The following is a 24,360-nucleotide window of genomic DNA, read 5'->3' on the forward strand; positions in this document are numbered from 1 at the left end:
AGTGTTTTGATCTGCATCTTCTTCTTCTCAGTACTATAATGGTGCTTCTCATAAGAAATCTATACTCCTCTTGACTTCCTTTTCTTCGTCACAGTACTTAAGTAATGTTTGGGGGAAAGAGAGGAGTGTGCCTGAATACTTCCTATGAAGGCTGAGGGAGGGTATGGTAGGTTGGTATAAGGAAAGGGGGATACCATGTCTCACCCTCGGGTACCCTACACCCTCTTTTCAAGAACCCTCTATCCAAGTAGTTCTCCCTCTCAGACACAGTTCCAGGGTTGGTATCGGGCAACGTTGCCTTTCCTTTGGTTACCTGAGAGGGATCTTAAGGGGACTAAATGTAAGAATGCCTTCTGATTTCTCACAACAGACAATATTCCTGAGATATCTACACCACTAGAGCATAGGAGGGGCACAATGCTTTCCACTACAGCACCGCTGCACTCGCTCTCTTTATCACTAGTATGACCTTCTTTGCTACAAACCTGACTTTTCCTGAGTACAGAATGGTTCCTCTTCACTGCTTCGAGTAACTAGGAAAATTGGGGTGAGGGGCTTTGCCCGCATGGCTAATATAAAAGAATGTCAAAACTTACTTCAGAAAGGTATCTACGTTTGGACTTACCCTAAGATACCACCCCACCTTCAGGCGAGTGCTCAGTCAACCAGACAAGCAAACTAAAGGGTATCAGGACAAGCCTTGCACTATGCGTGCAGAGTAAGATACCACCTTACACATCTAAAATAACAAACTAGGTAAACAATATTTAGAAAGGACTTTCAACACAGAACAGTTCAATCACTCCGTCAAAAACATCCACTTTTCTGATCCATGCATCCTCAACTAATTTCACACCCACACTCCAGGTCTACCCTTACCAAACTCCTTATATCAAAGAAACAACCCTTTTTACTCCTATTTCCCCTCTTGCTTTACACCGCAAAATGTGAACTCACTTGAACCTGAAGCACTCCAATGTGGTGCTCCATCAAATGGTCCTGCACAGCTGAGCCAAGACACAACGCCTCCGGGAAGCATATGGACTTTTAAACAATATGGCATCCACAAACCTCTCTTTTTCACCATGCACAGAGACTGGTCCCCGTAGTGAGGTACCACAGCTGAGTGGTGTGGACAGAAGACCCCCAGCATCTCAGAAAGCCTGGGGCCCACCCAGGGACATCAAATGTGTTGATGGGCATTTAATCACTTTAACCCAGAAAGGCCCACCACTTAAGAAATAAGTATGTAAAGCAAGTCTGTTGTACAATTATCCGGTGGAGCAGTTAGATGGTACCATCGGACCAAAGCAACCAAAGTCTCAACAAACCACATCAGTTGACACCTTTTATAAATTTTTGCAACAGTTAAAACACTCCCAGATACTTTATTATAATCCACCCTCCACATGTTATTGAACAAAACGCTCTTCAAAGAAATCCCATCTTTCTCCAATTCCTACATCTTGAATTGGACAGTTTTATCTTAACTATCATCGTCAGCTCATGTGTAAAACATGCCTCTTCTTAGGATTTGTTGTGGTCGGTTTTGACATCATTATTTAGTAAAACATTTGTATGCAAACATAATTCATCACTAGCAATAATTGGGCTAAACCGTTTAAACCTTAACTTTTAATTTGCACATGGTCTGCATGCATATTCTCAGCGATATGAGGAAGGTAGGGTGGATAATTTCTCTTTGAGTTAGTGATGCTATCTCATTCCCCAGCTCACTGGTTTCATTGGAAAATTCCAATGTGAATACCTGCTGCTTCATCACACATAGCACATCTGACAATACAATTGCAACTCCTGGTTTCTCATTAGTTAGCCTTGGGCATTGGCTCACCCATTGTTTTACTGCCAGCCAAAACAAATAGTGAAACCCCTTCTGTCACACTGCCATTCATCAGCCGATTACCTCTGACGTCTGCAATATTTATAAGATCATAAAAGTCATGGCCAGTGTCTGCAGCTTTGCTGATCACGAAGGGTGTGAAGTTACTTATTCACCCATCCCCTAACTTGTAAAACCTCACAGAACCAGTTTCAAAGTTAACTTTGCAGAACAGTCCCCAATATCATGTTTTTGATTCATTTATGAAAAGCCCCCTATGTTGAGATTCATGAATTCCCCATGTATTTGTATTAACGTGCATGCATGTGTTTTTCATTTGGTGGGTTTAACATTTTATCTTTGTGCACACATGCAAGTTAATGTGTATCAACTCTGGACAAACAGTAACATTAAAGTAACCTATCCCATCCAAAATTAACTACACTTCGATACATATGAAATTGCAACATCACGCCCAATTTCGCTGCCACCCCCAGCTATCAATACGGCACGCACAACATGAACACTTATAATCATAGGGGCCCTTCCTGGCTACCTCAACACTTGGCATCTGTGTCAAAGCAAGCCTGTTAAGTGTTGTTAGGTGGCTAAACTGCCATTTTGGGGTAGCCAGTCTAGTCATTTTTTACGGTGGCATGATGTTTGTTTTGGGGCATCTATGATGAAGCAAGCATATTAAATGTTATTATTTTGCTAGACTGGATATTTGGGGAAGCCAATGTAGCCATTTCTTACTGTGGCATGACATTTCTTTTTCGGTGCATCTTTAATAAAGCAAGCATGATTAGTGTCATTACTTGTCTAGACAGTATGCAGTGATTTTACCGGAAAAGAAAAACAAATGAAAGAATAAGGAAAAAATACTGAAAAATAAATATATGGGGTGTAGGGGGTTAAAAAGTGTGGGGGGTGGTTCAGGGTGGTGTTAAGTGTGGGGAAATGGATGGTCTGGGGTGGGCCCCTACCCCAATTTTTTTGGTATTATTTCATCCTTTTTTTTATTCGTTAAAATCACATCTAACCGTCTAGACTGGCATAAATTGTTCAGATAGTTTGGACATGTTTTCTTATTGTGACATTGCATTTTTAAAGGCAAAGCGAACAGGAATATGTTCTTACTTGGGGATAATGCCATATATTGGCAGAGCCAGGGTGGAAATGTTTTCTTTTAGTATCATTACTTGCATTATGTACAAAGCAAACATGTGTATGTTCTTCTGCAGGAGTAGTGGCATATGTTGGTACAGCCAGCACGGAAATGTATGGGCACAGCCAGCGTGAACATGTTTTTACGGACACATTATGAAAATGCACTAGGAAATGCTCCGGTGCACTGCTTGTAAATTGCATATATTAAGGGGGTAATTCATAGAATTCAGCGCATAAGTGGCGCACGCGGCTGGCGCACAGTGTGCGCGTGCGAATGTCTGCACCAGCCGCGTGAGCTAACATCGATTTCCGCGCACAGCGTATTCATGGATTTTAGCCTCCAAATCCAGCCGTGGAGCAGAGTGGCGCAGTGACCCTGCTGCAGCGCTAGTAACGCCCCCAAGAATGCCCGTAGCGCAAGGAAAAGCCATCAAAATCCCCAATCCAGCGCAAAGGGCCGCGCTAACCCTGGACCAGTTTACAGGGCTGCCAAACAGCAAAGCCAAGCGGGGAACGTGTATTACTGGGGTGCGTGGGAAGTTTCACACGCGATTTCAGCAGGGTACGTGTATTTCAGGGGTGCGCGGGAGGTTTCACACGCGATTGGCCTGGGTACGTGTATTTCAGGGGTGCGCGGGAAGTTTCACACACGATTTCAGCAGAGTACGTGTATTTCAGGGGTGCGCGGTAAATTTCACATGCGATTGGCCTGGGTACGTGTATTTCAGGGGTGCGCGGGAAGTTTCACACGTGATTGGCCTGGGTACGTGTATTTCAGGGGTGTGTGGGAAGTTTCACACGCGATTGGGCAGGGTATGTGTATTTCAGAGGTGCGCGGGAAGTTTTACACGCGATTGGCCTGGGTACGTGTATTTCAGGGGTGCGCGGGAAGTTTTATACGCGATTGGCCTGGGTACGTGTATTTCAGGGGTGCGCGGAAAGTTTTACATGCCGTTGGAGCAGGGTATGTGTATTTCAGGGGTGCGCGGGAAGTTTTACAAGCGATTGGCCTGGGTATTTGTATTTCAGGGGTGCGCGGGAAGTTTCACACGCGATTGGCCTGGGTACGTGTATTTCAGGGGTGCCTGGTAAGTTTCACACGCGAATGGCCTGGGTACGTGTATTTCAGGGGTGCGCGGGAAGTTTCACACACGATTTCAGCAGAGTACGTGTATTTCAGGGGTGCGCGGTAAATTGCACATGCGATTGGCCTGGGTACGTGTATTTCAGGGGTGCGCGGGAAGTTTCACACGTGATTGGCCTGGGTACGTGTATTTCAGGGGTGCGCGGGAAGTCTTATACGCGATTGGCCTGGGTACGTGTATTTCAGGGGTGCGCGGAAAGTTTTACATGCCATTGGAGCAGGGTATGTGTATTTCAGGGGTGCGCGGGAAGTTTTACAAGCGATTGGCCTGGGTATTTGTATTTCAGGGGTGCGCGGGAAGTTTCACACGCGATTGGCCTGGGTACGTGTATTTCAGGAGTGCGCGGGAAGTTTCACACGCAATTTCAGCAGGGTACGTGTATTTCAGGGGTGCGTGGGAAGTTTCACACGCGATTGGCCTGGGTACGTGTATTTCAGGGGTGCCTGGTAAGTTTCACACGCGAATGGCCTGGGTACGTGTATTTCAGGGGTGCGCGGGAAGTTTCACATGCGATTGGCCTGGGTACGTGTATTTCAGGGGTGCGCGGGAAGTTTTACACACGATTGGCCTGGGTACGTGTATTTCAGGGGTGCACGGTAAGTTTCACACGCGATTGGCCTGGGTACGTGTATTTCAGGGGTGCGCAGGAAGTTTTACATGCGATTTCAGCAGGGAACGTGTATTTCAGGGGTGCGCGGGAAGTTTTACACACGATTGGAGCAGGGAACGTGTATTTCAGGGGTGCGCGGAAAGTTTTACATGCGATTGGCCTGGGATACGTGTATTCAAGGGGTGTGCGGGAAGTTTCACACGCAATTGGCCTGGGTACGTGTATTTCAGGGGTGCGCGGGAAGTTTCACATGCGATTTCAGCAGGGTACGTGTATTTCAGAGGTGCGCAGGAAGTTTCACACGCGATTGGCATGGGTACGTGTATTTCAGGGGTGCACGGTAAGTTTCACACGCGATTGGCCTGGGTACGTGTATTTCAGGGGTGCACGGGAAGTTTTACACGCAATTGGCCTGGGTACGTGTATTTCAAGGGTGTGCGGGAAGTTTTACACGCGATTGGCCTGGGTACGTGTATTTCAGGGGTGCGCGGTAAGTTTCACATGCGATTGGCCTGGGTACGTGTATTTCAGGGGTGCGCGGGAAGTTTCACACGTGATTGGCCTGGGTATGTGTATTTCAGGGGTGCGCGGGAAGTTTCACACGCGATTGGGCAGGGTATGTGTATTTCAGGGGTGCGCAGGAAGTTTTACACGCGATTGGCCTGGGTACGTGTATTTCAGAGGTGCGCTGGAAGTTTCACACGCGATTGGCCTGGGTACGTGTATTTCAGTGGTGCGCGGGAAAGATATACACGTGATTGGAGCAGGGTACTTGTATTTCAGGGGTGCGCGGGAAGTTTTACACGCGATTGGCCTGGGTACGTGTATTTCAGGGGTGCGCGGGAAGTTTCACACGCGATTGGCCTGGGTACGTGTATTTCAGGGGTGCGCAGGAAGTTTCACACGCGATTTGAGCAGGGTACCTGTATTTCAGGGGTGCGCGGGAAGTTTCACATGCGATTGGCCTGGGTACGTGTATTTCAGGGGTGCGCGGTAAGTTTCACACGCGATTGGCCTGGGTATGTGTATTTCAGGGGTGCGCGGGAAGTTTCACACGTGATTGGCATGGGTACATGTATTTCGGGGGTGCGCGGGAAGTTTTACAAGCGATTGGCCTGGGTACGTGTATTTCAGGGGTGCGCGGTAAGTTTTACACGCGATTGGGCTGGGTATGTGTATTTCAGGGGTGCGCGGTAAGTTTTACACGCGATTGGGCTGGGTATGTGTATTTCAGGGGTGCGCGGGAAGTTTTACATGCGATTGGCCTGGGTACGTGCATTTCAGAGGTGCGCGGGAAGTTTTACACGTGATTTCAGCAGGGTACGTGTATTTCAGGGGTGCGCGGGAAGTTTTACACGCGATTGGAGCAGGGTATGTGTATTTCAGGGGTGCGTGGGAAGTTTGACATGCGATTGGAGCAGGTTACATGTATTTCAGGGGTGCGCGGGAAGTTTCACATGCGATTGGAGCAGGGTACGTGCATTACTGGGCTGCGCATGACGTTTCACAGCGATTCTGCTGTCAGAGCGGGGAACGCATATTTCAGGGGTGCGCGGGGAGTCCTACACGTGAATTGGCAGTGTGAGTCCTCCCAGGTGTCCCCTCTACCCCCTCCACGGCCCCTGCAGGCAGCCCACACCACAGGGGACTACCCTGCACCCCTGGTCATGTCCCGCAGGCAGCCCATCCACCATGGGCATGCCCCCCAGCCAAGCCACATGTCACGTTGCAATATGATCACCAACTCATGTCTCCCAGCACCCCCACCCCCCAGCAGTGAGGGGAACCTGCCAGCAGGCCCCAACTCATGTCCCCCAGCACCCCCACCCCCCCATCATTGACAGGCACCTGCCAGCAGGCCCTGACACATGTCCCCCAGCACCCCCACCCCCCAGCAGTCAGGGGCACCTGCCAGCAGGCCCCCACTCATGTCCCCCAGCACCCCCACCCCCAGCAGTGAGGGGCACCTGCCAACAGGCCCCCACTCATGTCCCCAAGCCCCCCCCACCCCCCATCATTGACAGGCACCTGCCAGCAGGCCCCGACACATGTCCCCCAGCACCCCCACCCCCAGCAGTGAGGGGCACCTGCCAGCAGGCCCCCACTCATGTCCGCCAGCCCCCCCACCCCCCCCATCATTGACATGCACCTGCCAGCAGGCCCTGACACATGTCCCCCAGCCCCAGCAGTCAGGGGCACCTGCCAGCAGGCCCCGACACATGTCCCCCAGCCAACACGTCATCACAATCTAGATCCCTGGCTCTTATGGCCACTCAAATCCCACCCCACGCCACCCCAGTCCAAACACCCAACCAAGCTTTACATCCACTCCAAATTGAAATCCCCATTACATGATAGATCACAAATAAGCAGTATGCCCATGAGTACAAGTCTGTCAGACCCACACAATGGCAACACATGACTGAGAAAACCCACATTGTGACATGCATGAAACCAATGAGAGAAGACCACACATTGAAGTAAGAAACAAAAATGTATTCATGTCAAAATGAAGGGAATGAAATCAAAACACACAATAATGCCAATAATAATCAAAATGCAGCATGTCCCAAAAAATGATAAATAAATAAAATGAGAATACAAATTATTCCAAATGAAAATGTGTCCAAACTCACCGTCCAACAAAGCAAATCCAAAGGGAAAGAAAAGCGTAATATCCATTGCTCCATGGTGAAAAAAAAAGATGAAGGAGAACAATCCACTGTAAAACTATGTACAAATAGCAAATCCAGGGTCCATGAGCCCAACGACATAAATGAAACCTACAATGAAACGTACCTAATTACTAACTATATACAAAAATGTGGGGCATAGTCCATGCGCCCCAAATGAAACAAAAAAGAAATGAAACTTAACACTAATGAACTATAATGGCTGCGGGCAAGTCCAACGGCTCACTTGTTGATGTCATGGGCCAGGGCATCATCGAACTCCTGTTCAATGTCTTGGAGGCGGGCCTGTTCTCTGCCCTGAGGTCTCGCAGGGATAACGCCATGTCCACCTCCAACTCCCTGCGAATTCCCTCGAGGCACTCAGCCCACCTCAGTGCCCTGCGCATGGATTTCTCCACCCTGACCATTGTGAGCCGTGCCTCCTCCGCCCGCCGCCGCTCCGGACCTATCTGCTGGCCCAACCGCTGGCACACGGAAGACACTCCCATTCCAGGGTCCTCCTGCCCTCAGGCCGATGCCTGTCCCTCTGATGTAGATGGCCCCGAGCCATGATGCCTCCCACGTTGAGCCTGCCGCTGCCTCTGACGCAACTACCTATGCCAGCACAACGGCATCCAGGCTGATGGAATCCACCGACGCCGTTGTGCACGTGCCCTGCCCGATGATGCCGGCACATCCTCCATCTGCTGGGGTCCAGTTGCTGGGGTGTCCACCCCTGCTGGACCTCCGACTCCCGACTGTGGCAGGGATGGGATCCCCACCGAGCTGGCTGCGTTGGTCAGGGCAGGTCCACAGGGGGCCCTGGTGGCATCTGGGCCAGAAAACGGCATGGAGAACGACTGGCACATAGTCTCCACAGAGGAGGAGAGGGCCACCAGAGTGGCTGACACATGTACAAAACCCCCGACCATGGACACTCCCAACTGGGCCACGTTGGCACGCTGCTCTTTGTGATGACGTGCGTGCTCCCCCCGGGAAGCACGCACGTCATCATGAATGTCACGCGTGCGCAACGCGACACCAATCAGGACCTTCTCCATACGGCCAGGGATCCCCTCGTCCGCAGGTAGAGGAGTGTTAGATGACATGGACATCCCCCCTACCTGCGGACGGGCCTAGGATGGGGCATCCCTGCTGGTGCATGGTGGTGCAGTCACCGTGTCAGGGACAGTGACATGCACAGGCCCCTCCACGGTGACCTGTGCTGCCTCCTGCCCCTGGACTGCACCACTTGCACCAGTGGTACCACCCCCACCAGGCCCCATGTGCGGCTCAGTAGCGGCCTCCTCCTTCTCTGTGGAAACCACCAACCTGGATGGCTCCACACAGTCTTCCGCCATTGCAAGCCCGTGTGGGGCTCACCCACCCCTTCCGCTGCAGCCGTAGTGGCAGACGCAGCACCAGTCCCCTCACTCCTGGACAATGGTAATTTCTGGGAGGGTGACTGGGCCTTGCGTCGCCTGCCGGTGGGGGCATCCCCGCCGCTTTGCTCCACAGCGCCATCTCCGCCCTCTTCATCACTTGCCACTGTGTAGAGGGAGACATAGAACACAAGCATCAGGGTACTGTACAATGGTCCCCTAGACAGGAAGCAATAGCAGATGAGTGGCACTGTCAAACATCACTTCCATCATGTCCCTCCACAACACATGGGTCAGTGCAGACAAAACACATGCAGTAACAGGCATGGCGCATGCTATGAACATTAGCATACATGTCCAAGGGACTCTTGAAACATACAATGCTGGTTTGAAACTCACATGCATCATGGGTCATGCCTATCACATGCACACACTTCACCGTAGTTTCATCCATCTGGCCTCGTACACCCCAGACACAGTGGATACAAGGATGAGTAGGCTGCATCAGTGAATCTGAACATTGTCACAGACATGTGTCATGCATCCTTGGCATTTACAAGTCACAGACACGCAAGTCAGACACACAGACATGGACACCATACATGTCCATGACAGCAGCACCCATCCCTCACACCCCATCCATGTCCAATAACAGAGACAGGCATGCATTAATGTGTGCATTCCGCATGCTGCTCCGCATGTTGCATTGTCACACATGCACCTACCATGTGGTTCACACATTACTGGTCTCACATGCATGACCATGATGTCCCTGCACACACACATACGTACATGGCCTATGTCACACATACAGGCAAGTATCAGACAACCAGCACCCTGCAACATGCCCTGTCTCACACAGCAATGCTTGGCCACTTACTGCTCAACTCCAGACGGGTCTGCCTCTGAAGGATCTGGGCGTGGAGCGCTGGGCCTACGCGTTCCAGGACCCTCATCTGGATGGTACTCATGCTGCCCCGGCCCCCCTCCACGAGGCGCCGGGCCTTTATGAGGGTCCTGGACCTCAAGTCCTCCCAGCGCTTCTTGACTTGCTTGATGTTGCGGGTTGCCACCCCCTCCGCGTTGATGGCAACCACAAAGTCGTCCCAGATCCTATCCCGTCCTTCCTTGTTGGCGCGTGATGTTCCAAAGAGGGCATCATAATGCCCCAGGACGTGCTCCACCAGGACACCAACTTCCTTCTGACTGAAGCTGGTGGCCCTCTGCCCCTCTGGCTGGGGGTCGCCAGCGTTCTCAGCTGGTGTTTGCCCCGACATGGCGACCCCCAAGGCAGGCGTGGGTGGGCAACTGTGTCCTGGGGCTGGGCTGTGGAGCAATGGTATCCCAGTCGGGAGTCTTCTGTTCCAGCAGGGGTGGACACAGCAACTGGACCCCTGCAGATGGCTGATGTGCAGGCACCAAATAGCAGGGCACATGGGCAGCAGGCAGTCAGGCAGCAGCAGATGGCAGGTGAGAGCATGCTCGGGGCTCTGGGGGGCAGAAAAATGGCCTTCAGGGCAGGGGCGTGGTCTTCCGTGTGTTTTCGCGTGGCCAGCTTGATACAGAGTGATTTGGCACGTGAAAAAATTGCGCGTAAGCGCATCAGCGATTTCATTGGACCAAAGGCCCTGTGCGGGCGTGGGGGGGCATTTCCCCTGTGACGTGGGCATAGTGGATTAGCGCGCGCGCGAAAAAAATGCACGTCCCCGCTTGAATGAGTGTAATCCGAGGAAAGGGCCTATGCGCGTAAGTGACGTGACACACGGGCGTTTCCCTCAGCACGGGTTAAAGGTGAGCGGGGCCAGCAGTTTGCTGTAAGTGCCTTTCGTGGAGACCGACGTGTGTTGCTGCTTCGTGTTGTTTCGCGATCCATCACAACTTCACAGCTATCAAGGACGTATCTCTTCTTTTGGCGGGGGTATTGACTACGCGTGTTTTTCTGCATCGCGCTAGTCAGACAGTGAGTCACGCACGCTATTTTTCCCACTACGGGTGCCCCTGTGTATCGCACCGTTTTTGATGTCATAGTAGCCTACGTGTCCCACGCATACGCATTTTTCGTGTTACTGGGTACCACCGCGTACTGCGGGAGGTTGATTCCACGCACGTAGGCTGCAGGGTTGCGTGCACGGTTTTACAGCAGTTTTGGGGTGCCTGAGCATTGCGTGACCCGTCACTACATCACCGGGGTCACATACAGCCTTGCAGGTGCAGGGGGGCTGTTAACATCTTGCTTCCCAGGTCAATTGTGGTGTACACCTCCCATTGGCACTACTCCATCTGTGCCAGCACTACTACATCTGTGCCATGGTTGGGAGGACACCAAAGGTGAGGGGCGCCTCAGCTGGGCATACTCCTCATGGCGGGCATGGTCAGGGACGTGGCCGGGGTGACCAGAGAGTAGGCGGACTCCAGGGTGTCCAGGGCGGCCGCAGAGGGGGAAGAGGCAGGGGTGTGCCACTTGAGCACAATGTCGTGCCAGGTGTCGTTGCTGTCATGCCACCACCCCCTGTGGTTCCGGGACATGCAGCTTCTGCATCTGGCACTGGCACCCGTGTGACCCGGCAGTCCGTTCCATCGACTGCCACGGGCCCAAGGGTAGTGGTAGCTGCAGGTGCAGCTGTGGACACTGCCACCCAGGCTCAGGGTCTGCCAGCACAGCCTGCGTTGGCACTTGAGGAGCCCTTGGATGATTTCCAACAGGCCAGGAGGGAAACCGTAGGGGCACGCAGGGCTGCCCTGACCAAGACACGTGTCCCTGGGGCAGTTATGTCATCTGCTGCCCCGAACAGCCGGGTGTTGGCAAGTGCAGGGGCAGATGCACCCAAAAACACCCCGGTTGTGAGTCTGTCAGCCAGGACAGTTGCGGTCAATGACCCTGCCACAGCGGATGTTGCTGCGCAGGGTCCATTAGAGGGCACCTAGCTGCCACTGACAGAAGTCAGGCCTTTGGTCATCCCTCCACCTGCCACTCCCTTGGCTCAATCCACCGAACCCACTGGCCATACTGGTCAGGGCGGCATTAGCCAGCCAGGGTCTGAGCCACAATCCAAGAGCAGGAAGGTTGCACCTGCAGCACAGGCTGGGACCCCACACACAGCCACGACCTCCTGCACGTTGAGGAAGAAGCCTTTCTGCAACCAGGAACTGGACTTCCTCGTGGGCTACGTGCGGGGCCACAGCCGTGACATGCTAGTGGGTGCCAATAGTCAGACTGCGGCTGCCCAACGTGATACCCTCTGGAAGTATGTTGCGGAACATGTCAGTGCATTCGGCCATGAGGTGCGCACGGCGCAAGAGTGCAAAAAGCGTTGGAATGACATCAAACACAGTGCTAAGGCTAAGCGTGCCTCAAATTACAACTTGATTCTGGTGACTGGCGGTGGGCCTGCACCAGAGGAGGAAGTCCTCACTCCGCATGAGTCACTCGTTGCGGAGTTCATACCATCTGAATCGGTCGAAAGAGTAGGAGAGATGCCGGACTTTGATGCCCAGTCCAGTGAGTGTTGATGCGTGTTTGTTGAGGACGTGTGTGTTTTACTTGTGGGATGTGTTGTGCATGATTGCCACTACATGTGACGTGTACATGGTTCTGATGTGCAAGTAATGCAATGCTTCTGTGATGCATGTCTGTTCTGCTGGATGGTGGACATGTGGAGCAGACGGGGACTGTCTGCATCAACACTATTGCACCCTACTCACATGCTGGTTACCAGTATGCCCCTCCGGTCCATGTTCCAGCTCACTGGCCCTTCTGCATGTAGCGTGGGGTGACCTTCCTCTCAGCCCAGGCACGATGTCATAGCATGACTGACGTGCATGTGTCCTCTGCCTGCATGTAGGTACTCCTCTGCACCCCAATTCCACCTTTGCATTGGTCTGCTTCAATATTGCCGTTGGGTACTTCCCTGTTCATGCGTTCTGTGTACATGCTAACTTCCCGCAACCAATCTTCCAGACATATGCTGTGTGGTACAGCCTTAGTACTTGATGCAGGGTATCTCACTTGTACTGTGCAGAGGTCAGATGCCCCGCAGGGACATGAGTGCCCATTCATGCCTGGGTGACATACATTGCATGGCATTTCATCAGCCTTCCCATGTCAACTGTGGCTCAGTACTGCGTTGCACACATGTTTAGGGTCTGACAATCTGGGTGGGTCACAGGCCTCAGCCTGTTTAATGGCCAATGACTCTGTCCAACTGCTGTAGTGTCTTCTTCACACGTGGGTGGCCTCCAGATGTTTCATCGTGTGTCCTGCTTACTGTCCCATCATCATTTGCAGTGCTGTCACTTGACTCACATGAAGCTGTTGATGCTAGTCAACACTGCTGTCATGATCTCTGCTTCCAAAAGGTCAGGGTTTTCCCAACTCCCTTGGAAGCAGATCCATAACCCAGGTTCCGAGTGCCAACCAGTCCCAATTGGGACCTTTTGGACCCAGTCCTGGCGCCAGTGGCACCAGGCTCATAAATATGCCCAGTCCCAGCGCTGGAAGCGCCGGGCTCATAATGCTTGGGTGGACTTACCTGCAGCAGACCATGCTGCTTACTTGCCTGCCAGTTGAGCCTCTGATCCTCTTCTGTTTGGAACTACTTTTCCTGTTGGGTGGGGCTGGAGCCACTCCCTAGATTCAGAACACTGGAACTCTTCTGGAAGGCAGGAACTCTTTTCTTACAAGGAACTCTTTTCTTACTTAGGCGTGGCTGTGGAAGGAGACACCTAAGCACTACAGGAGGCTATTTAAACCACACCCGGTGGATGAATCTTGCTTTGCGTTATTCTGCACCCTCTGCAGCAGAACGCTCATCGTGTCTTCTGCATCCGGTCCTGGGCCTAAGGAAAAAGGCTTACCATCCTGAATCCAGTCTTCAGCAACACCTATAAAGACAAGAAAGAACAGGTTAGTATTCCGGCATCTGAAAGGCAAAGGCTTACCTACTCTTCGTGCGCTCCGGAGGTCTTCATACTGCATTCCGGCATCTGAAAGACAAAAGCTTACCAACTCTTTGCACGCTCCGGAGGCCTTCGGCGCTGCATCCCGCATCTGAAAGACAAAACAAGGTGCGTTTTAAAGACATTGGGGAACTTTAATACTCACGTGCCATTACTCCTTTCCACATCTAATCCAGTGGGTATTCCGGCACCCTGCAGCCGCTCCGAACTCGTACCTGCAAAATAAAAAGACAGTTAGAGCGCATCGTGAAGCAGGCAACAAGCGCTTACTTACGTGCTTCCAGGCGCTTCTATTCATCACACGGGCTCCATCTTCAACTCACTTCAGCCCGTCATCCGCCATCGCCGGAACCCTGCAAAACAAGAGACATCATTACTAAAGACTTTAAAGACATTTGAATGACTCGAAACTTACCGTTCGTGCAGTAAACGACGGACAGCAGTCCTCTGAAGTCAAGAGGCCTGCGCTACCTATCCAGTGAAGAAACTGGTTACAGCACCCTGCCCCGAGGCAGATGGAGAGCTCGGCATTCACTTACCTAAGACATCTTACTCTACACGTCAGGCATACAGTGCACAGAGGTCCAGCCCAAAGAGCCAACCGGGTGCTACACATCACCTTTGAAGATACGGTAGTCGCCCAGTCAAGACCGGCGCCTCTGCGAGAATCAGGTGAGCGTTACAGAACGCAAAGCCAGACGCAAAACTCTCGCCCAGGCGCTATGGAAACCTCGGATACTGACCCCCTAGCCCGGTTACTTGGGGAACTAAGGGCAGAAGTGCATGCAGCTCGTCAGGAAACGAATGCTCTAAGAAGGGAACTAATTATTTCCAAGGAGAGAACAGACAAGTGCTACAATCACAAGCCGGACAGACCCCGTTACCCGCATCAGGGGCAAATCTTTCTTCAACATCCTCTATGAATCCAGTGCAGATCAACCTACCTGGGAATGTACCTCTGGTTCCGCCCGAACGATTTTCTGGTGACCCAAAGAGGTTTGCAGTATTTATCAATCAGTGCCGGTTGCACTTCTTATGCCGGCCAGCAGCCTTTCCAACTGATCAAGCTAAAGTAGCTTTTGTACTTTCGTACCTTAGTGGCAATGCGGCAGACTGGTCGATCCCTCTAGTTCATCAAGATGATCCGGTTCTCCATGATTTTCAAGCCTTTCAGCTTAGTATGGAAAAACTGTTCGCAAGACATTCACAGGGGCAGGCCTTGGACAATGAGCTTCTTTCGTTGCGACAGGGTAATCAAGACCTTTTGGCTTATATTGCATCTTTCAATAGACTAATAGTGGAAACTCAATGGCCTGAGGACAAAAGGATTACGCTGTTTTATAGAGGTCTACGTGGAGAGCTCAAAGACGTTTTAGCCCAAGTAGTGAATCCCCCACAAGACTGTTCGGATTATATAGACTTGGTCGTTCAAATAGATCACAGGCTGCAGAACAGGAAGGCCGATCGTTCCAAGTTTGATGCTCGAGTATTTTCCAAACCGCCAACTCCTTCCAAAGGAGTAGACTCCGGGGAACCCATGCAAATAGGGGGTCTGAAAGGTCCTCTAACACAAAGGGAGCGGGAAAGGAGGAAACAGTTGCAATTATGCCTATATTGCGGAAACTCAGGGCACTTTCTTCGAGACTGTCCGGTGAAACCTGCCAAGAAGGCAGTAGGAGCTGCAGTTACCAAAGTTACAAACTCTGAGCAGGGAAACGACCTCGCCCGACAAGAATAGAGGTCCTCTTGCCGAGCGTGAAAACCAGTTCCGTGACCTCGCATTTCGTGATACCTATGGTCCTCATTAGCCCTGATAATCCGGATCGATTACATGCAATTGAAGCTTACGTCGACAGCGGTGCCATCGGCAATTATGTGGATCATGAAATGGTTTTGAGGATGAATCTAACTCTTTGTCCCAAGGCTGTAAAGGACGTCATTACTACGGTGGATGGTACGGAGATAGCCTCCGGGCCAGTAACGCATACCACTCAAGAGGTGACGCTAGTAAGTCAAGATGGACACCATGAGAAGATCGTGTTCGATGTGATCAAGGCCCCTCAGTTTCAGATTATTCTAGGAATACCTTGGTTAGAGAAACACAATCCTCTGATCGATTGGCGAGCAAGAACGGTCCAGTTTCCAGAATGTGTCTCTACTTGTCACCCTCCACCTGGTGTTGCACTGGCCGCAATTTCTTCAGAGACTCCCCAGTTACCTCCCGAATACCTAGAATACCAAGATGTTTTCCGGAAGGATCAGGCTAACTCTCTACCTCCTCATAGGTCTTATGACTGCCAGATAGACCTGATACCTGGATCTACTCCTCCTTGTAGTAGAATTTATGCCCTCACCGAGCCTGAGAACCTTCACCTTCGACAATACCTGGATCAATACCTGGCAAATGGGTTTATTCGTCCTTCCAAGTCCCCTGCTTCTTCAGCTTTGTTCTTCGTTCCAAAAAAGGAAGGAGACCTTAGAACTTGTATCGATTATCGCTCCCTGAACCAGATCACCGTTAAGAATAGATATCCGTTACCTTTGATCCCTGAACTCCTGGACCAAGTCAGAAAAGCATGCATATATACAAAGCTGGATCTTAGAGGAGCTTATCACTTGGTACGAGTAAAAGAGGGCGATGAATGGAAGACGGCCTTCCGCACCAAGTATGGGCTATTTGAATATCAGGTCATGCCCTTCGGACTTTGCAATGCCCCGGCCGCCTTTCAATATTTTATGAACGATGTCCTCAGAGAGCTCATAGATGTATGTGTTGTTGTTTACATTGACGACATCCTCGTTTATTCTTCATCGGAATCTGAACATCGGAAACACGTGAAAATGGTCCTCGAAAGATTGCGTCAACACAAACTTTTCGCTAAGTTGGAAAAATGTGTTTTCAACGTGACTGAAGTTGAATTCTTGGGATTCATATTATCACCTGGCGGAGTGCGTATGGATTCAAAGAAGGTCGATGCAGTTCTCAAATGGCCATCACCATCCTCCGTAAAAGGTGTGCAAAGCATGTTAGGCTTCGCTAACTTTTACCGCAGGTTTATCCCCGAGTTCTCTCGAATAGTCCAGCCCATCACTGCCTTGTTAAAGAAAAACAAACGTTTTGAATGGTCTACCGAGGCGGAACAAGCTTTCCAGGATTTGAAGACTAAATTTATCTCTGCACCAATCTTAAAACACCCTCGCCCCGAACTCCCCTACATCGTGGAAACTGATGCTTCAAACCTTGCCATGGGGGCAGTTCTATCACAAAAGGACCCGGTAACCAATCAGTTGCATCCCGTGGCATTTTGGTCCCGCAAATTCTCGCCTCCTGAAGTCAATTACACGATTACTGACAAGGAACTTCTGGCTATCAAGTCTGCCTTTAAGGCTTGGCGGCATTATCTGCTGGGGGCCCGACACACCGTTACTGTGATTACGGATCACCGAAACCTGCAATATTTGAAAACCGCAAAAGCCCAATCCTCTAGACAACTCCGTTGGGCATTATTCTTTGCCGAGTTTGACTTCATAATTACCTATCGACCTGGTACAAAGAACGGTAAAGCCGATGCCCTTTCTCGGATGGGAGTGGAAGAACACTTGATCAACCCTAAACCTGTACCAATCATTCCCGAACAAAGAATTCTGGGTGTAATCGCCACAGAATCCATAGAGGAAGTTAAGGATAAAGCCAGGCAACTTGTAACTCCAGCAGACATACAGAATTGGCATCTGCAGGGAAAGGACTTTGCAGTGAAGGACAACTTATTGTATTTCCAAGAACGATTATACCTACCCAGCACAGATTTACAGAAAAAAGAAATCTCTTGTTATCACGACTCTTTAATGGAAGGTCATCCCGGTATAGCCAAGACCTCAGAAAAGATCAAGCGCTACTTCTGGTGGCCGTCTTGGAAAAAAGATATCAGAGACTTTATAATGTCCTGTGGAGTATGCGCCCAAAACAAGAGTCAAAAGGAAAGACCAGCAGGCCTCTTACGCCCTATTGACATCCCACCTCGCCCTTGGCATACGCTTTCTATGGACTTCATCACCGATCTACCTCCATGCTCCGGATACAATACGATTCTAGTAATCGTGGACTTATTCTCCAAGATGGCGCATTTCATTCCGCTCAAAGGCTTGCCAACAGCAGCAACTCTGGCCCGAGAATTTCTCGAAAACATCGTCCGACTGCACGGTTTTCCTTCGGTTCTAATTTCGGATCGAGGTAGTCAATTTATTTCTCATTTTTGGCGAAGTTGCTGTCGGTCGGCTCAAATTGATGTGAGACTATCGACCAGTCACCACCCTCAGACCGACGGACAAACCGAGAGGACCAATCAAACTCTGGAACAGTATTTACGCTGCATGCTGCAACAAACTGAAAAAACTTGGAAAGATATCCTTTGGATAGCCGAGTATGCCTACAATAACTCTGTCCATTCGGGAACTGGGAAAACCCCGTTTTTTCTTTTGTACGGCAGTCACCCTCGAACCTCGGAGTTGGATCCCCTCCAAGATCTTGAAACACCAGCAGTAGACTACCTGCATTCTACAATCACCCAAGCCTTTAAGGAAGCTGTTTCTCACCTTCAAAGGGCTAAAGACCAATACAAGAAAGGAGCAGATCAACATCGGAAGGAAGCCCCTCACTATCAAATAGGGGATCAAGTCTGGTTATCCACCAAATATCTATCTCTAAAAGGGCCACGCACATTCAACCCAAGATACCTTGGTCCCTATTCCATCACTACCATAGTAAACCCAGTAGCGGACAAGTTGGACTTGCCCCCGCACATGAAGATACATCCGGTCTTCCACGTCTCTCTATTAAAACCCGTGCAACCTCAAACCCGACTAACCAAATCTCCAAAACCTATCCTAGTTGATGGAGAACTCGAGTTTGAAGTCAAAAACATTCTGGACTCCAAGATCTCCAACTCTAAACTATTCTACCTAATTGACTGGAAAGGCTACGGCCCCCAAGAGAGATCCTGGGAACCTGCTGAATATGTCCACGCTCCTCGCCTAATCAAAAGATTTCACCGAACATTTCCTGACAAGCCAAAACCCCCGGAGAAGCCCGGTTTGGGAGGGGCCTTGAGGGGGGGTACTGTCATGATCTCTGCTTCCAAAAGGTCAGGGTTTTCCCAACTCCCTTGGAAGCAGATCCATAACCCAGGTTCCGAGTGCCAACCAGTCCCAATTGGGACCTTTTGGACCCAGTCCTGGCGCCAGTGGCACCAGGCTCATAAATATGCCCAGTCCCAGCGCTGGAAGCGCCGGGCTCATAATGCTTGGGTGGACTTACCTGCAGCAGACCATGCTGCTTACTTGCCTGCCAGTTGAGCCTCTGATCCTCTTCTGTTTGGAACTACTTTTCCTGTTGGGTGGGGCTGGAGCCACTCCCTAGATTCAGAACACTGGAACTCTTCTGGAAGGCAGGAACTCTTTTCTTACAAGGAACTCTTTTCTTACTTAGGCGTGGCTGTGGAAGGAGACACCTAAGCACTACAGGAGGCTATTTAAACCACACCCGGTGGATGAATCTTGCTTTGCGTTATTCTGCACCCTCTGCAGCAGAACGCTCATCGTGTCTTCTGCATCCGGTCCTGGGCCTAAGGAAAAAGGCTTACCATCCTGAATCCAGTCTTCAGCAACACCTATAAAGACAAGAAAGAACAGGTTAGTATTCCGGCATCTGAAAGGCAAAGGCTTACCTACTCTTCGTGCGCTCCGGAGGTCTTCATACTGCATTCCGGCATCTGAAAGACAAAAGCTTACCAACTCTTTGCACGCTCCGGAGGCCTTCGGCGCTGCATCCCGCATCTGAAAGACAAAACAAGGTGCGTTTTAAAGACATTGGGGAACTTTAATACTCACGTGCCATTACTCCTTTCCACATCTAATCCAGTGGGTATTCCGGCACCCTGCAGCCGCTCCGAACTCGTACCTGCAAAATAAAAAGACAGTTAGAGCGCATCGTGAAGCAGGCAACAAGCGCTTACTTACGTGCTTCCAGGCGCTTCTATTCATCACACGGGCTCCATCTTCAACTCACTTCAGCCCGTCATCCGCCATCGCCGGAACCCTGCAAAACAAGAGACATCATTACTAAAGACTTTAAAGACATTTGAATGACTCGAAACTTACCGTTCGTGCAGTAAACGACGGACAGCAGTCCTCTGAAGTCAAGAGGCCTGCGCTACCTATCCAGTGAAGAAACTGGTTACAGCACCCTGCCCCGAAGCAGATGGAGAGCTCGGCATTCACTTACCTAAGACATCTTACTCTACACGTCAGGCATACAGTGCACAGAGGTCCAGCCCAAAGAGCCAACCGGGTGCTACACATCACCTTTGAAGATACGGTAGTCGCCCAGTCAAGACCGGCGCCTCTGCGAGAATCAGGTGAGCGTTACAACTGCCTGTCAATACACAGGTCTATGGTCAGCCTTTTGATAACATGCTAGGCATCCATGCTTTTGCACTTGGGTGGAGGGGTGCTTTGCTTGTAGATATGCTACCCATTGAATGCACATTGCATGTGATGCCTGAAGTTGACCTTGCACTCCCTTCACATTTTCTGACACACACCATGAAGTACTTGTACATGTAGGTAGTGAGTAACATACACATTGGCTGCTTTGCATAGACCCACTTCAATGCAAACTGCCACCTTTCAACAGGTCGGATCACAGAAGCAATTCCAAGTTGACCCAGCATGCATGCCAGGTTCTATTTTGTCTGTCACATGTCTGCCTGATGTGTTTGTTGTCAGTGTGTGTGTGTGTCGTGTGCTTCTGACATGTGTAGTGACCTTTTTTCTCTCTATTTTTCAGATGATGACGCAATGGAGCCGGAGGATGGTGTTGTCATGAAAGGCACAGGGTTATCACTACATCAACCCGGCACAAGTGGGGGTCGTGGGGTGGCAGGCCACAAAATCCCCCAAGTGCTACAGTCCATCTTGTCGCTGGCTGCCTATGAGTCCAGCCCTGATGACGACTCTGACGTCCATGTCGAGCATCAGATCCACGCGTCAGGGGTGAGTGATTCTGATGTGGACACTCCTCTGTCCGTGACACCTGCACTGAGGGGTCAGACAGTCTTGGAACCTCTGCCCGTGGTGGATCGGGACGCAGGGTCACCCTCCACACCAGTCACTGATGTGCCTGGGACATCACGTCGACGGGGCATGTAGTCGTGCAGCCGCGGGCGGTGCCAACACGACGAGGACACCCGGTCCTTGGGTCCCGCAGGGGTCAAGCCCAGCAACGCGGTTGCCGCGCGCAACCGCAGTATACTGAGTGGGAGAAAGACATGACTGCCAATTCAGAACGGCAGGGGGGCAGCAATGGAGAACATTGCTGAGAGCATGGAGCGTGTGGCCCGATCCGTGCTCCCCCCTGCTAGGCAGGAGCTTCTCCAGCAGCAGGCGGCACGGTCCATGGCCCGCTCGCTCAGGCTGGGCATGGTGGCCTCAGACAGGGCACGCCAGGCTGAAATGTTGTCTCTGCGTCAAGCAATTGCTGCTCACGCAGAGTAACACATGGAGGCCCTGAGGGAGGAGTATGCTTCCCTCAAATCCACTCTGGGTGTCCTTCTGATGTCCCAGAGGGAGCGGTCAGAGGAGAGGTTTGCACAGCTTGAGCGTACCATCTCGGCTGAGCTACAGGCTTGCCGGGAGGTGCAGCGGTTGTCCAGCCAGGCCTTGCAGGAGGAACTCTGTTACACGTGCTACCTTGCAAGAGGAAGCACGTGTATCACGGGCGGTTCTGCATGCAGACCTACATGTCATCGCCACACAGAACCAGGCTCACCCGTCCGGCAGACTTGCTGCCGACGAGGGGCAAGCTGCGGCTAGGCGTGGCCAGGCTACTGTGCCACGTCCTCCTTTCCAGGATGAGCCAGACTCAGACGACAATTTATCTCCCACATAGGTCGGGCTGTGCAGGTGTTGAGCCCATGGAGGTTTTTTTTTTGCTCAGCGCCATCGCCTATGGGTGTTGAGCAGCACCCTGTACCTCCCCCCTCCTGGCTGCCCCCCCCCCAGTCGTATGTGGCCATTTTTGATTTTTCTTTTAGTTTAGTTAGTTAAGTTTCTGTTTGATTGTTAGTTTAATTAGGTAATGTAGGGTTTTCATAGTTAGTGTAATTAGTTATTATAGTTTAAAATTGCTTGTCTATTGTGCTTTCATGTGACAGTGTGGTGCTTTGTGGCTTTTGAAAGCATCCACTGTCTGTTCCAGCTGGGCCCTTCAGGCTTGTCTTGTGTATGTGTTTGCTGCTTGGGGTCCTTGACTCACATATGCACCTCCTGCTTCCCTTATCCATGGGCTCGCAAGGATGGTTCGGTGTAACAGCCTATTACACAAGTGCTTTGGACTGTCATATCTGTGGCATGTCTGCTGCTGTGGAACTTGTGTTAACACCCCTAGTGGGGATGATTGAGGTGTTGTTGACCACTGTTCTGCTTTTGCTAGATGGGGTGTTTCATGATTCATGTGTACATTCATTGCTATGCATTGTGTAGTATGTTTCTTATCTTTACTGTACATGTGCTTGTTGCAATTCATGCCATAGATAGTGTGTTCCACACTTTGGCTGTGAAAGACAGACTGATGGTGTGATTTCTGATCCACGTCTCTGACATGGTCAAGTGATGTGATGCCTGAAGAGACACACACAGATGAATCTAATGCATTAATCATGTGTTTCATGCCCTTTCTGCAGGGGCAGGGGGATGAGCCTCCAGGCCACCTTTGCCAGCAGACATGGGCCATTGGACGTCTGGAATCTGTACACGTTTGGTGGTGCCCACATGCACATGTGTGTGCAAGCAGGGGCACAGGGATTGCAATCATACATCCTAAAACTGCTGACGTGTTTCAAGGGTCTCCAGGCAAGGTGAGCAGCACAGGGGGGCCACAACACAGCAAACCTTCCACCAGGCCAGTTGCACACGCATGCTTAGTAGCAGCACTGAGGGTGAGCTTGGACGAATATTGGTGTTGAAGCGCACAATACAGCTGAGATGTGTTGGTGGACTCATGGCTAGTTGATTGTAAAGTTGTCTGGAGCACCTGCAGGGGCAGTGGCACATACCCTGCGGTCCACCATGGTCCATTGAGGCACTTGCATCACCCATGTAGCGTTCCGAGACATGGAAAGAAGCAGCTCACAGGGACAGAAAGCAAGGGACAGACTCGGGTGCAGTGCATTTCATTTCCATGTAGAATTTGAAACATGCACTGTCTACTTTATTTCGGTCATGGTGGAACACGACTTGTGAAGTAATACCTTGCTATATGCGTCTTTCTGCTTACCCAGGGAACATTGCATGTTGTGTGAATCGTGACACATTGGTGTTCCATTTGCCACGCACCCACCGGCGCCTGACTTACTGCATTGACTGTGTATGAACCATCACAGGGGTAATGTTATGTATGGGTACGAAGCATCCACACCAGATTGTCTATTTGTAGAGTAGTTTGTTACTTTGGGGCATATTTGGTGGTGTGTTTTTGTGTTATGGGCACGCACAGATTTTTAACTGTGGCTCTCTTTGCAGCATTGAAGTGCTCCTGTTACCGGACCTGAGAGTGCGCAGGCAGGAGGCCAGCACTCACCCCAGAGATAAGTTTCTCTTTGACTTCCATTTCAGTGAATTGCTGCTATGTGCATGATGAACAAGTTTGGTATGATTGTGTATGTGTTAATGTGAGTACTACATTTTTGGGCATTCCCTACTTTCCCCTGTCAATCCTACTTCCCTTTCATGCCCCCCATTCCGGTTATCCAGTATGCCAACGCCTGTACCGACTGCATATACCTGACCCTCCTTCCCCACTAGGGTCTCAGAGGCCTGTGTGAGTTTGACCTTTCAGCCACCCAGACCACGGTGGGGGTGGTTGGTTTGTGCCACTCCTGCGCCTGTACACGGGAGTAGTGACAGTACACATCCGTTTGTGGTGCATCATTCTATGTTATGTACTACACATGGTACACATCCTGATGTGACATTGTTTTACTGTGCTACCTTGGTTGTTACGTCATTGTGGTAGTACTTGGCCTTTGTGAGGTACTGCTACTTCAAGTCATCTACTGGAGGCTGTTCTGGTTAGTTTTTCTGCCTGCAAGCGTTTTGCTTGGCTTCTGTGTTGGCCTGCTTTGAGTTCTATTGGATGTAGTGTTTTTGCAAATCAAGGTGGACTCTGAGGGTGCTGGCAACTTTTTACACACAAGGTGGGAGATGGTGACAAAGGGGAAGGGTGATCCTGTGGCCAGGTGAAATTCAAGGATGAAGGCTCCATAACCCCGGTGCAGTTGTTCAGTGGGTCATGGTGATTTGTGAGGGAGGGGGGGGGGGTGCTTTGTTGGTGATAGTTGCCTAGCCCTGCAGTGTGATGGGCACCCTGACTTTGTAATTGTGGTATCCTATGTACATGATGTGTTCTGCTGATCAATGCCTGTTCATATGTTGTGTTTACCTTTCAGGTGTGAGGGGATAGTTGTGGTTTGACATGCTGGGGTGTACACATGGTGAATGTTCACATGTGATATGTAGAGGACACTGATGG

Source organism: Ambystoma mexicanum, chromosome 1q (assembly GCF_040938575.1).
Source record: "Ambystoma mexicanum isolate Mex_15411 chromosome 1q, UKY_AmexF1_1, whole genome shotgun sequence".
Lineage (NCBI taxonomy): Eukaryota > Metazoa > Chordata > Amphibia > Caudata > Ambystomatidae > Ambystoma > Ambystoma mexicanum.